Below are 11,733 nucleotides of genomic sequence, written 5' to 3'. Positions count from 1 at the left end.
AACTTGCTTCCCTGCCTGGCATGCGCTACAAATCCTGTCTTTCTCAAAATGAACATTTGTTAATCCTAAAATGTGCTCTCCCTTTAGAAGCTTATGAAGATTCTTCATCCCAACATGGGCTAGTCGGCGGTGCCAGAGCCAACCCATGTTAGTCTTAGCAATTAAGCATGTGTCGAGCTCAGCTCTATCAAAATCTACTAAGTAAAGCTGACCCTCTAACACTCCCTTAAATGCTATTGAATCATCACTTCTTCTAAAGACAGTGACACCTACATCAGTAAAAAGACAGTTGTAGCCCATTTGACATAATTGGGAAACAGAAAGCAAGTTGTAATCTAAAGAATCTACAAGAAAAACATTGGAAATAGAATGGTCAGGAGATATAGCAATTTTACCCAATCCTTTGACCAAGCCTTGATTTCCATCCCCGAATGTGATTGCTCTTTGGGGATCTTGGTTTTTCTCATATGAGGAGAACATCCTCTTCTCCCCTGTCATGTGGTTTGTGCAACCGCTGTCGAGTATCCAACTTGAGCCCCCGGATGCATAAACCTACAAAACAAATTTAGTTCTTGACTTTAGGTACCCAAACGGTTTTGGGTCCTTTGGCATTAGACACAAGAACTTTGGGTACCCAAACACAAGTCTTTGATCCCTTGTGTTTGCCCCCAACAAATTTGGCAACTACCTTGCCGGATTTGCTTGTAAGCACATAAGAAGCATCAAAAGTTTTAAATGAAATAGCATGATCATTTGATGCACTAGGAGTTTTCCTTCTAGGCAACTTAGCATGGGTTGGTTGCCTAGAGCTAGATGTCTCACTCTTATACATAAAAGCATGATTAGGGCCAGAGTGAGACTTCCTAGAATGAATTCTCCTAATTTTGCTCTTAGGATAACCGGCAGGGTACAAAATGTAACCCTCGTTATCCTGAGGCATGGGAGCCTTGCCCTTAACAAAGTTGGACAATCTCTTAGGAGGGGCACTTATTTTGACATTGTCTCCCCTTTGAAAGCCAATGCCATCCTTAATGCCTGGGCGTCTCCCATTATAAAGCATGCTACGAGCAAATTTAAATTTTTCATTTTCCAAGTTGTGCTCGGCAATTTTAGCATCTAGTTTTGCTATATGATCATTTTGTTGTTTAATTAAAGCCATATGATCATGAATAGCATCAATATCAATATTTCTACATCTAGTACAAATAGTGACATGCTCAATGGTAGATGTAGATGGTTTGCAAGAATTAAGTTCTACAATCTTAGCACGAAGTATATCATTCTTATCTCTAAGATCGGCAATTGTAACTTTGCAAACATCAAAATCTTTAGCTTTAGCAATCAAATTTTCATTCTCTAATCTAAGGCTAGCAAGAGATACATTCAATTCATCAATCTTAGCAAGCAAATCAACATTATCATTTCTAAGATTGGGAATTGAAGCATCACAAACATGTGAATCAACCTTAGCATTCAAACTAGCATTTTCATTCCTAAGGTTGTCAATAATCTCATGGCAAGTGCTTAGCTCACTAGACAATTTTTCACATTTTTCAACTTGTAGAGCGTAAGCATTTTTAACCTTAACATGTTTCTTGTTTTCTTTAATTAGACAATCCTCTTGGGCATCTAAAAGGTCATCCTTTTCATGAATAGCACTAACTAATTCATTTAATTTTTCTTTTTGAGCTATGTTAAGGTTGGCAAAAAGGGAACGTAAATTATCCTCCTCATCACTAGCATTATCATCACTAGAAGATTCATATTTAGTGGAGGAGTTGAATTTAACCTTCTTCTTTTTGCCGTCCTTTGCCATGAGGCACTTGTGGCCGACGTTGGGGAAGAGGAGTCCCTTGGTGACGGCGATGTTGGCGGCGTCCTCGTCGTCGGAGGAGTCGCTTGAGCTTTCGTCGGAATCCCATTCCCGACAAACATGGGCATCGCCGCCCTTCTTCTTGTAATACCTTTTCTTCTCCTTTCTTCTCCCCTTCTTGTCGTCACCTCGGTCACTGTCACTAGATATAGGACATTTAGCAATAAAATGACCGGGCTTACCACACTTGTAGCAAACCTTCTTGGAGCGGGACTTGTAGTCCTTCCCCTTCCTTTGCTTGAGGATTTGGCGGAAGCTCTTGATGACGAGCGCCATTTCCTCATTGTCGAGCTTGGAGGCGTCTATTGGTTGTCTACTTGGTGTAGACTCCTCCTTCTTCTCCTTCGTTGCCTTGAATGCAACGGGTTGGGCTTCGGATGGGTCGTCAAGCTCGTTGATTTTCCTCGAGCCTTCTATCATGCACTCAAAACTTACAAAATGCCCGATAACTTCCTCGGGGGTCATTTTAGTATATCTAGGATTACCACGAATCAATTGAACTTGAGTGGGATTAAGAAAAATGAGAGATCTTAAAATAACATTTACCACTTCGTGGTCATCCCACTTCTTGCTCCCGAGGTTGCGCACTTGGTTCACCAAAGTCTTGAGCCGGTTGTACATGTGTTGTGGCTCCTCCCCTTTGCGAAGCCGGAACCGACCGAGCTCCCCCTCGATCGTTTCCCGCTTGGTGATCTTGGTGAGCTCATCTCCTTCGTGCGCGGTTTTGAGCACATCCCAAATCTCCTTAGCGCTCTTCAACCCTTGTACTTTGTTATACTCCTCTCTACTTAGAGAGGCGAGGAGTATTGTCGTTGCTTGAGAGTTGAAGTGCTCGATTTGGGCCACCTCATCCTTATCATAGTTCTCATCCCCTACCGACGGTACCTGTGCACCAAACTCAACAACATCCCATATACTTTTGTGGAGCGAGATTAGATGAAATCGCATTAAATCGCTCCACATAGCGTAATCTTCACCATCAAAAGTTGGTGGTTTGCCTAATGGGACGGAAAGTAAAGGTGTATGTTTGGAAATGCGAGGGTAGTGTAGGGGGATCTTACTATACTTCTTGCGCTCTTGGCGCTTAGAAGTGACGGAGGGCGCATCGGAGTCGGAGGTCGATGTTGATGAAGTGTCGGTCTCGTAGTAGACCACTTTCCTCATCCTCTTGTGCTTGTCGCCTTTCCGATGCGGCTTGTGGGAAGAAGATTTCTCCTTCTTCTCTCTGTGGTGAGAAGAGGAAGACTTTTTCTCCTTCCGTTTGGAGGAGTCCTTCTTCTTCTCCTTCCTCTTGGTGCGGGACTCTTCCGATGAAGTGCTCCCGTGGCTTGTAGTGGGCTTTTCGCCGGTCTCCATCTCCTTCTTGGCGTGATCTCCCGACATCACTTCGAGCGGTTAGGCTCTAATGAAGCACCGGGCTCTGATACCAATTGATAGTCGCCTAGAGGGGGGGTGAATAGGGCGAAACTGAAATTTACAAATATAAACACAACTACAAGCCGGGTTAGCGTTAGAAATATAAACGAGTCCGCGAGAGAGGGCACAAAACAAATCCCAAACGAATAAGCAAGTGAGACACGGAGATTTGTTTTACCGAGGTTCGGTTCTTGCAAACCTACTCCCTGTTGAGGAGGCCACAAAGGCCGGGTCTCTTTCAACCCTTCCCTCTCTCAAACGGTCCCACGGACCGAGTGAGCTTCTCTTCTCAAATCAAAGCCGGGAACAAAACTTCCCCGCAAGGGCCACCACACAATTGGTGCCTCTTGCCTTGATTACAATGGAGTTGTGATCTCAAGAACAAGTGAGAAAGAAAAGAAGCAATCCAAGCGCAAGAGCTCAAATGAACACGGCAAATCACTCTCTCTAATCACTAAAGCCTTTCGTGGAATTGGAGAGGATTTGATCTCTTTTGGTGTGTCTAGAATTGAATGCTAGAGCTCTTGTAGTAGTTGGGAAGTGGAAAACTTGGATGCAATGAATGGTGGGGTGGTTGGGGTATTTATAGCCCCAACCACCAAACTTGACCGTTGGCTGGAGGCGTCTGCTCGATGGCGCACCGGACAGTCCGGTGCACACCGGACAGTCCGGTGCCCCTGCCACGTCATCACTGCCGTTGGATTCTAGCCGTTGGAGCTTCTGACTTGTGGGCCCGCCAGGGTGTCCGGTGCACACCGGACAGGTACTGTTTGATGTCCGGTGTGCCAGCATGGGCGATTCTGACTTCTGCGCGCGCAGAGCGCGCATTAAATGCGCGGCAGAGAGCCGTTGGCGCGGAGACGACCGTTGCTTCGGAGGCGCACCGGACAGTCCGGTGCACACCGGACAGTCCGGTGAATTATAGCGGACTAGCCGTTGGCGTTTCCCGAAGCTGGCGAGTTCCTGAGGCCGACCTCCCTTGGCGCACCGGACACTGTCCGGTGTACACCGGACAGTCCGGTGAATTATAGCCGAGTCGCCCTGGAAATTCCCGAAGGTGGCGAGTTTGAGTCTGAGTCCCCTGGTGCACCGGACAGGTACTGTTCACTGTCCGGTGGCACACCGGACAGTCCGGTGCGCCAGACCAGGGGTGCCTTCGGTTGCCCCTTGGCTCCTTTGTTGAATCCAAAACTTGGTATTTTTAATTGGCTGAGTGTGAACCTTTTACACCTGTATAATCTATACACTTGGGCAAACTAGTTAGTCCAATTATTTGTGTTGGGCAATTCAACCACCAAAATTATTTGGGAACTAGGTGTAAGCCTAATTCCCTTTCAAGAGTGTACCAAAAACTCTAGGCTAGATACAAATCTATAATTAGTAGTAGAAAAATAGCATTAAGTTGACAAACCTAAGTCAGCATCCCAATAGCATTAAGTGAAAGAGAGATGTTATGATGCTAGCAATTATTGCTTCTTGCAAAGCATGTGAGCCACTTTCCTCTGAGTTGAACTTGTCTGAACTTAATGTGCTTCAGACACAAAACACATTATGTTCAGTAGCAATGTTCAAAATTGCAGGTTAGCTACTAAACTTCAAATAAAGAGAAGCACGACTTGAGCACCATACACTCAGGAAGCTCAAGCATAACCTGAAGCTTAAAAACTTGTAAATTGATGCCAGGGAGGAACATATCCTTTATATATACCATTTTTCAAGCCTAACTGTCCTAATGTTGCAGTCTTGTAGATGCTTTGTTCAAGGGATGTTGCTGCAAAATTACAAGGTTGTATAATCAAGACCACCAAAAACAGCTCCCTGTGCATGCTAAGTAAGCTAGCTTGTTTGGAAAAGAGCACAAGCAAATCATTCTGTTCAATTTGGCGAAATACATCTAGTTTGACCCAACCAGTGCGTCAGTGGTCCTTCTCCAACAGCTTACTCAGTAGCACAGACACGACATATCCTTAGATGTTGCGCACAAAAGAACTCAGTTACTCAGCTTGCCATTTCAGAAACTTGCCAGGCTTAGGCGTGCGTATGTATATGTAAATTATGCCTAAGTATGACTGGCAGCTAAAAAGTGAGGTACAATTAATACATATGCACACACTGAACGTAGCCTTCCTCGGAGGATCAACCATTTGACATAAAATAAGTCAGTTTACTCTGTTTGGCCCAAAATAGACATGCTACAAATGTGAAAGCAAAACTCAATACTTTAAAGAATGATTGTTGATGTAATTTGTAAATAGAATGCAAACATGGAGAACAAAAGCAGATGAAGTTACTGAGGGCAGCTCCAATTAATATTGCTTCATCAATAATCTTGATGTTCACCTACAGGCCAAAACCAAACCAAATATCAATAAAGCTCTTTACTTAATGTAGATACATTATTAATTCGGAGAACTGAGCTCTAAAATGCATAGTTCTTACATGAAACATAATAGTAAATGAAATGGCAGGATCAGGAATGCAGGAAGAACAAACGGATGAAGAACCCAATAGGAAAGATCCAAAATTTCAGGTTGCATAATTTTGCGATCAGATTCTATATGCACGTCCACAAAAAAAGAACACATAGGGATGTGCTTCTACTGATTTACACAGATTAGTGTCAAAATCCACTTTAGTATACAACCAAAAGGTTATTAGAACAGCTAGGTAGTTTCAAATCATGCAAAGCGACCTTTAAGACATATATGAAAGGGGACAGGTAACCAACACCTTAAAATTAATTTATATTATTTAGCTGAAATAGAGCACATGAATCAGAGATGGAAATGGTCAATAATGATTTATATACGCAGACAATTCATGCACAGCATTCAGACATTACTATGATATGTTTCGGCAAACATGGTGTGATAGTTACTGAGCTAAACAAGGTAGGACTGTTTATAATCAGCACAAACAATTTAAGATATTCTACATTGTATACTACCAAGTTTACTCCATGTTTATCCTTCAATCAGTAATTAACTTTGAAGGCTATATACAATATTATAGAAATAAATAAAATGCAGAATTGTCTACGTATATAAATCATTATTGACAAGGAGATCATGATCTATGCAAACATGGTGTGGCCATACTTTACTCCATGAATTTAAAGTTAAATACAGCTCACTACAAGGAGATCATGATCTATGTAAGGCCAATAACAAGGAACAGTATGGCTTCCAATCATGTATGTCCAATCTGGAAGCTAGGGAAAAATAATTTCAAAAAATTAAATTCCTTGGTTATCCAAACAGCAAAACCACCGGTCTCACTACCAACTCCTCCGCTTCGGTTGCAGGCGGCGGTGGGGTGGCGCCCTCCTCCTTGATCTTTGTCGGCGGTGGCTGCCGGGCTTTGTGGCGCTCAGCATCGGGGAAGAAGCGGGTCGTCGACGGCGGTGCGCGGACCGCCTTGATGCTGCTTCCCCCGTCTGCTGAGTTGTTGGCCTGCTGCCTGCTCCGGCGCGCTCGACTATCGCCAGCAGCCCCTGCCCTAGGCGCCAGCGGTTGCGCGTCGCGCGCGGACGACCGGAGCACGGGAACAGCTGCGAGCCGGCTATATACTTTTCCTCTAATGTTTCTTAGTAATCAATTCATACATATGATGAATATTCTAGCTTGGGGAATTAAATAACACATAGACTTCTCTATTGCCTATTGTGTTTTTAGCACGGTTTTTATTTGATGGTCTTGTGTGCACTTGAATGGCAAATATTTGCATCTTGGGTCATGAGTTCATCTACATGAGAATTACTGTGTATCTCTAAATGGTATGGTTATGGACATAGATTGTTCAAAACAGATCCATTGTCATGTTTGTGGGTCTGTCTCAATCGAAGACACAATCAGTCCCCTACCTTTCTTGAGAAGATTAATTTTTGAATATAACGGTAAACTAAGTACTTTTGCTAAAGTTTAAGAAGGAAATCTTGCGTCACTGAAGGCGCCAAACTCAGGTCCAAGATGCTGATGGTGCGTTCAAATCTCCCAAAAAAGAGACAAATCGACAGACTACACAAGCAGAAAATCACATCTGCGGTGGGGTGCTATGGGGGAGCAGTGGTACTCACGTAGATCCCTAGTTGTAGAGGTCGAGGAAGACAGTGACGCGCTCGATGCCTCAGCCTAGGCAGGAGAGCGAAAACTTATGCGCGACAACGACGACAGTGATGAATTTAAAAAGTTAGTACCTTCCTAAGAAGAATAGCAACATCAGCCTATGCTAGGTAAATAATGATTTCAGATCGTGCTAGATATCGAGAATGCAAAATGCAGCATATGACTGAATTTGTGGTCTTAGACCTGTGCGTGGTGAATTAGGAGTTACAGGCCATCTAAAATGCAGCAAAATGCAGAATTGAACTCCAGCTCTTGGTGACAGACCTACAAGCCATTTAAAAGGTGAGGATCTTGGTATACAGTATAGTAGACAGTTCAGCAGAGCCAGTTCCTTACTGCTGCAAGCACATAGACATGAATAGGCTGCATGTTTTTTTGCAAAATACTGCTCCTTGCAGCTCATGAGAAGGAAAGCAATGCATGTTCTTTCAAGAAACATATTTCTATTCTTTGCAAAAAGCATGCAGCCTCAGTACTCCCAAGATAGGAAACATATTTCTATGAATAGCACTGCCGCTATGATGTGTATGCTTGTGTCAGGACAGGGGTTTTAGTATTCTAGTATTCCCTGATACATAAAAAACAGACAATGTTCTCAGCACAATTCTGCTGAGTAAGATGCTCTGTATCTTACGTACCCAGTGAATATTAGTTTGAGTAAATAAAAATGGTGGGAAAAAGAAGATTAATAGTTTGAGTGGATTGTGAAAAGAATTTGAATAAAAACCACTTGACAACATACCCCGTGAATGCTCTTTCAGTGCCCTTTTGTTGAGTAACATAATACTACTCTTCAGTCAGGCGCTTTTTTCACCCCGCTTCACTCAACGATTTATAATTTGCTTTCCCTGTTTCCACACGTTAAAGTATTGAATAACCTCACACAAACCCAGATGCATGTTGATCTGTGATCTTTGAAGCTCAACCTGAAGCTTCTCACTTTCCTTTTGGAGGGCCTCATTGAAAAACAAGTTTGGATAGGAGCATGACAGAGTCTTCTTGAGCACTATATTGTAGGATTCGTGCAAGGGTCAGGATTTAACAGAGCATCTTGAACTTTCTTGTCTTCCTCATCAAAAGAACATTCACATTGGTCCCTCTCAATACTTTAACATGTGGAAACAGGGAAACGCTAGGACAAGAAAAGATGAAGATTAAGACAAACATGGTATAGGTAAGAAAAAATGGCATTTCACTGGAGCAAAACAATTGGCGACACTATATAGAATTCAACTTAGCCTACCAACTATCTACAGGTTCACATGCATTACCCCATCTAAAAAAAGATAAAACTACAACATTGCGGGTGCGTAGAAAAAATGAAAACGTCAAAGATTCTAGGCACCCCAAGAGACCCAAACCTCGATACCAGGATATTCTCATCAGATATGAAATCACCCGTAGTGACTATTAGAACCTCAAAAGAAGATATTCTAGGCACCCCAAGAGACCCAATCCCCGATACCAGGATATTCTCATCAGATATGAAATCAGTGTTTCTGATTGAAAAGGCCTACAAGGCCCATATCCAGTCTAGGGTAGAAAAGGGAGAGAGAGGTGAAAGCAGATTACCGACCCGAATGCGGGCATTGTCGATGAGCGTGATGAGTGGGATGAGGTGTAGGTAATTGTCGATCTCGCTCTACGCCTTGCAGAACTGGTAGACGATGTTCAAGCCCTTGGCGAGGAGGTAGAGGTAGGAGTTGGATGCCCGGACCCTTGCTGCCGGTGCCACTCCCGTCCCGGTCCTCCGGCAACAAGAATCAGCGGTTGTAGAGGTGCCATTCTCCATTATCTGTCCAGAAACTGAGATGCCCATTCTCCATTATCTGTGCCATTCTCCATTTTTTCGCTCACGCTCCAAATAAGCCTCGCCTGCAGCTTTCGCGGTGCCAATTTGGGCGATTGAAGGGCGTGGAAGGACGCTGGTGGGATTGCGGCGAGATTTCTGGGTTGGCCTCGCCATCGCAGGGATTGCGTGCGCGCCTTATTTGGAGCGTGGGTGAGCATTGCGGTGTCATGGACGCAAGGGGGCGGAGTACGTCATCAGGGGTGAGGCTTGCGGGGATTGTGGGCGCGCGGATGAAGTCGGGTCGAGGGGATTGCGGCCGAGGATGGCGCGATTGTGCGATTCCATCGAAGGCGAGGGTGCAACGATGGCGTCGAGGATGGCGGGAGGCACGGAGTCGACTGTCGCGATGGGGATGGATCTCTTACGGGGGATGAAACGCGACGATGCCGGCGAGAAACGGACGGGGGGGTGAGGAATGGCGGAGATCTAGGGGGCGGACGCGGACCTCGGTGGCGGACGTGGCATCGAGGACTGGAGACGGCAGACCTGGCGAGCATCACGGACGCGGGGCGAAGAGGGGGATGGACGGTGGCAGTTGCGCGGGGGTGGGCGGGGGCATGGCGAGCATCGTGGTGGCCAGGCAGGGAGATGGGGTCGCCAGGCAGGGAGATGGGGCGGCGAGCATCACGGACGCGGACGTCGTGTGGCGAGCATCGCAGACGGTGGCTGTTGCGTGGGGAGGGGGCAGATCTGGTGAAGCAGGGCGGATCGGGGACTACGGGGAAGAAGACCGCCTGAGGGTAACGCCGCACGAAATGGGCCGTCCGAGTGACACTCAGCACATGGGCCGCGCGGAAGGGATAATAGGCCGAGGAAGAACCGCTCTCCTGCTGTCTTGCAAAAACTTAGTACCATACTGGCTACTAAAGGAGACATGGAGCGGCTTATAAGCGTGGGCGCGGACTTGATAGTAAGAAATCTGTTGGTGGCTGAATTGGTTAAATTCAGCTCTTGCGCAGGTATGATAAAATTTTTGTACTATGTCTAGATCCATAGCACAAACCATGTAGTATTTTTTTTTAAAATATATATATTATAATCTAGAACATAGCAGTTCTTATAATGGTTTTTATTTATCGTACCTCAGCATATCAAGAACGTAGAAATAAATGGTTGAATCTAAAAGTACTAACCACAAAGATCACATACAAGGGACAACAGCATGGGCAACGACTGCTATACAAGCAGTCCTTTTGTGTAAGTGTGCGAGTAAACCATCTGATCCATTATATTACGATTCAACCACAGATACAACCATGGTTTGTTAGGGTTTTTTTTATAAAGATTATTGAGCTGATGGTGGAAGGTTTTAAGTGTTAAATATGACATACGGTTGAATTGTAATTTAATGGATCAGATGATTTGCTCGCACGCTTGCACGGTGGTTGTATATTAGTCGTTATCCAGCGGAATGAATGAAAAGGGGGAGAGAGATTATTTCCCACGATTTGGGCTGATGATATCTGAAGGCCCGTTACTCGGAGGACTATACGTGCTGGCCCATTTTAGCTTCTATTACCCTCCCCTGTCGTGGCTTCTTTCCTTCCTTCGGGTGACAGCCAGGGCTCGTGGGTTAACTAGAGCCCACAGAACGGCTCGAAAAAGACAGTGCGCTCGGGACGGGACCGGAGTGGCGCGGTGTGCAGCACGGATCAATGAAGCAGTCGTCGATGCCGAAGTTGAACGGCTCACACGAGAGGCGGGCGGCGGCGCTCCCTTTCTTTTTCGCGAGTCTTCCGCTTCCGAGCGGATGGATAGCGCCGGAGGTACCTGTGCGTTGTAATGCTGCTGGCAGCCTGGCAGGAAGTAGGACTTGAGTTCGGTATTTGCTATTGCTGGGGAGGTTTGTCATTTGTGGCAGGCTGGCGTCGCTATCCTTGCCTGCCTCTTCTTCTCGTACGCGGCTAGCTGCATGGTCGCGTCCCGCGTGCGTGAGCGGTGAGACTGTACTAGTAGCTAACCTAAGACTGTCTCCAGCAACGTCCTCTATATTCATCATCTATATCCGTCCTTTACAGTCTCCTCTAAAAGATTTTATCCTCTATATCTTCTTCCTCTCCAACACGTCCTCTAAATCACGTCCTCTATATGCAACTATTTATATTAGAGTCATTTTTTATTTTTTATTTTTGTACATACGTATTTGTCATACTCTTAAATGTATTATACATGTTTTAGTTTTGCTAAACCGGTTATTTAAAGTATTCAAATGTATAGAGGACCGTTTAGAGAAACTCTATATATAGAGAATCCAACAGCGTCCTCTAAATTTAGAGGACCGTTTAGAGGACGTTGATGAAGAGCGTAGAGAACCGTTTCGTCCTCTATATTTAGAGTACAGGAGGCTTTAAAGTTTAGTCCCTAACATATTTAGTTTTAACAACTAAAATTAGTAAGAATATACTAAATAACTCATAAAAAAACTAAAATGGTCTTTAACATTCTCCTACTATTAGTACAATTAAACT

The sequence above is a fragment of the Zea mays genome, chromosome 10, assembly GCF_902167145.1.
Source record: "Zea mays cultivar B73 chromosome 10, Zm-B73-REFERENCE-NAM-5.0, whole genome shotgun sequence".
In the NCBI taxonomy this organism is placed as follows: domain Eukaryota; kingdom Viridiplantae; phylum Streptophyta; class Magnoliopsida; order Poales; family Poaceae; genus Zea; species Zea mays.
The sequence above is the reverse complement of the archived record's forward strand: the minus strand, read 5'-3'. Positions refer to the sequence as shown.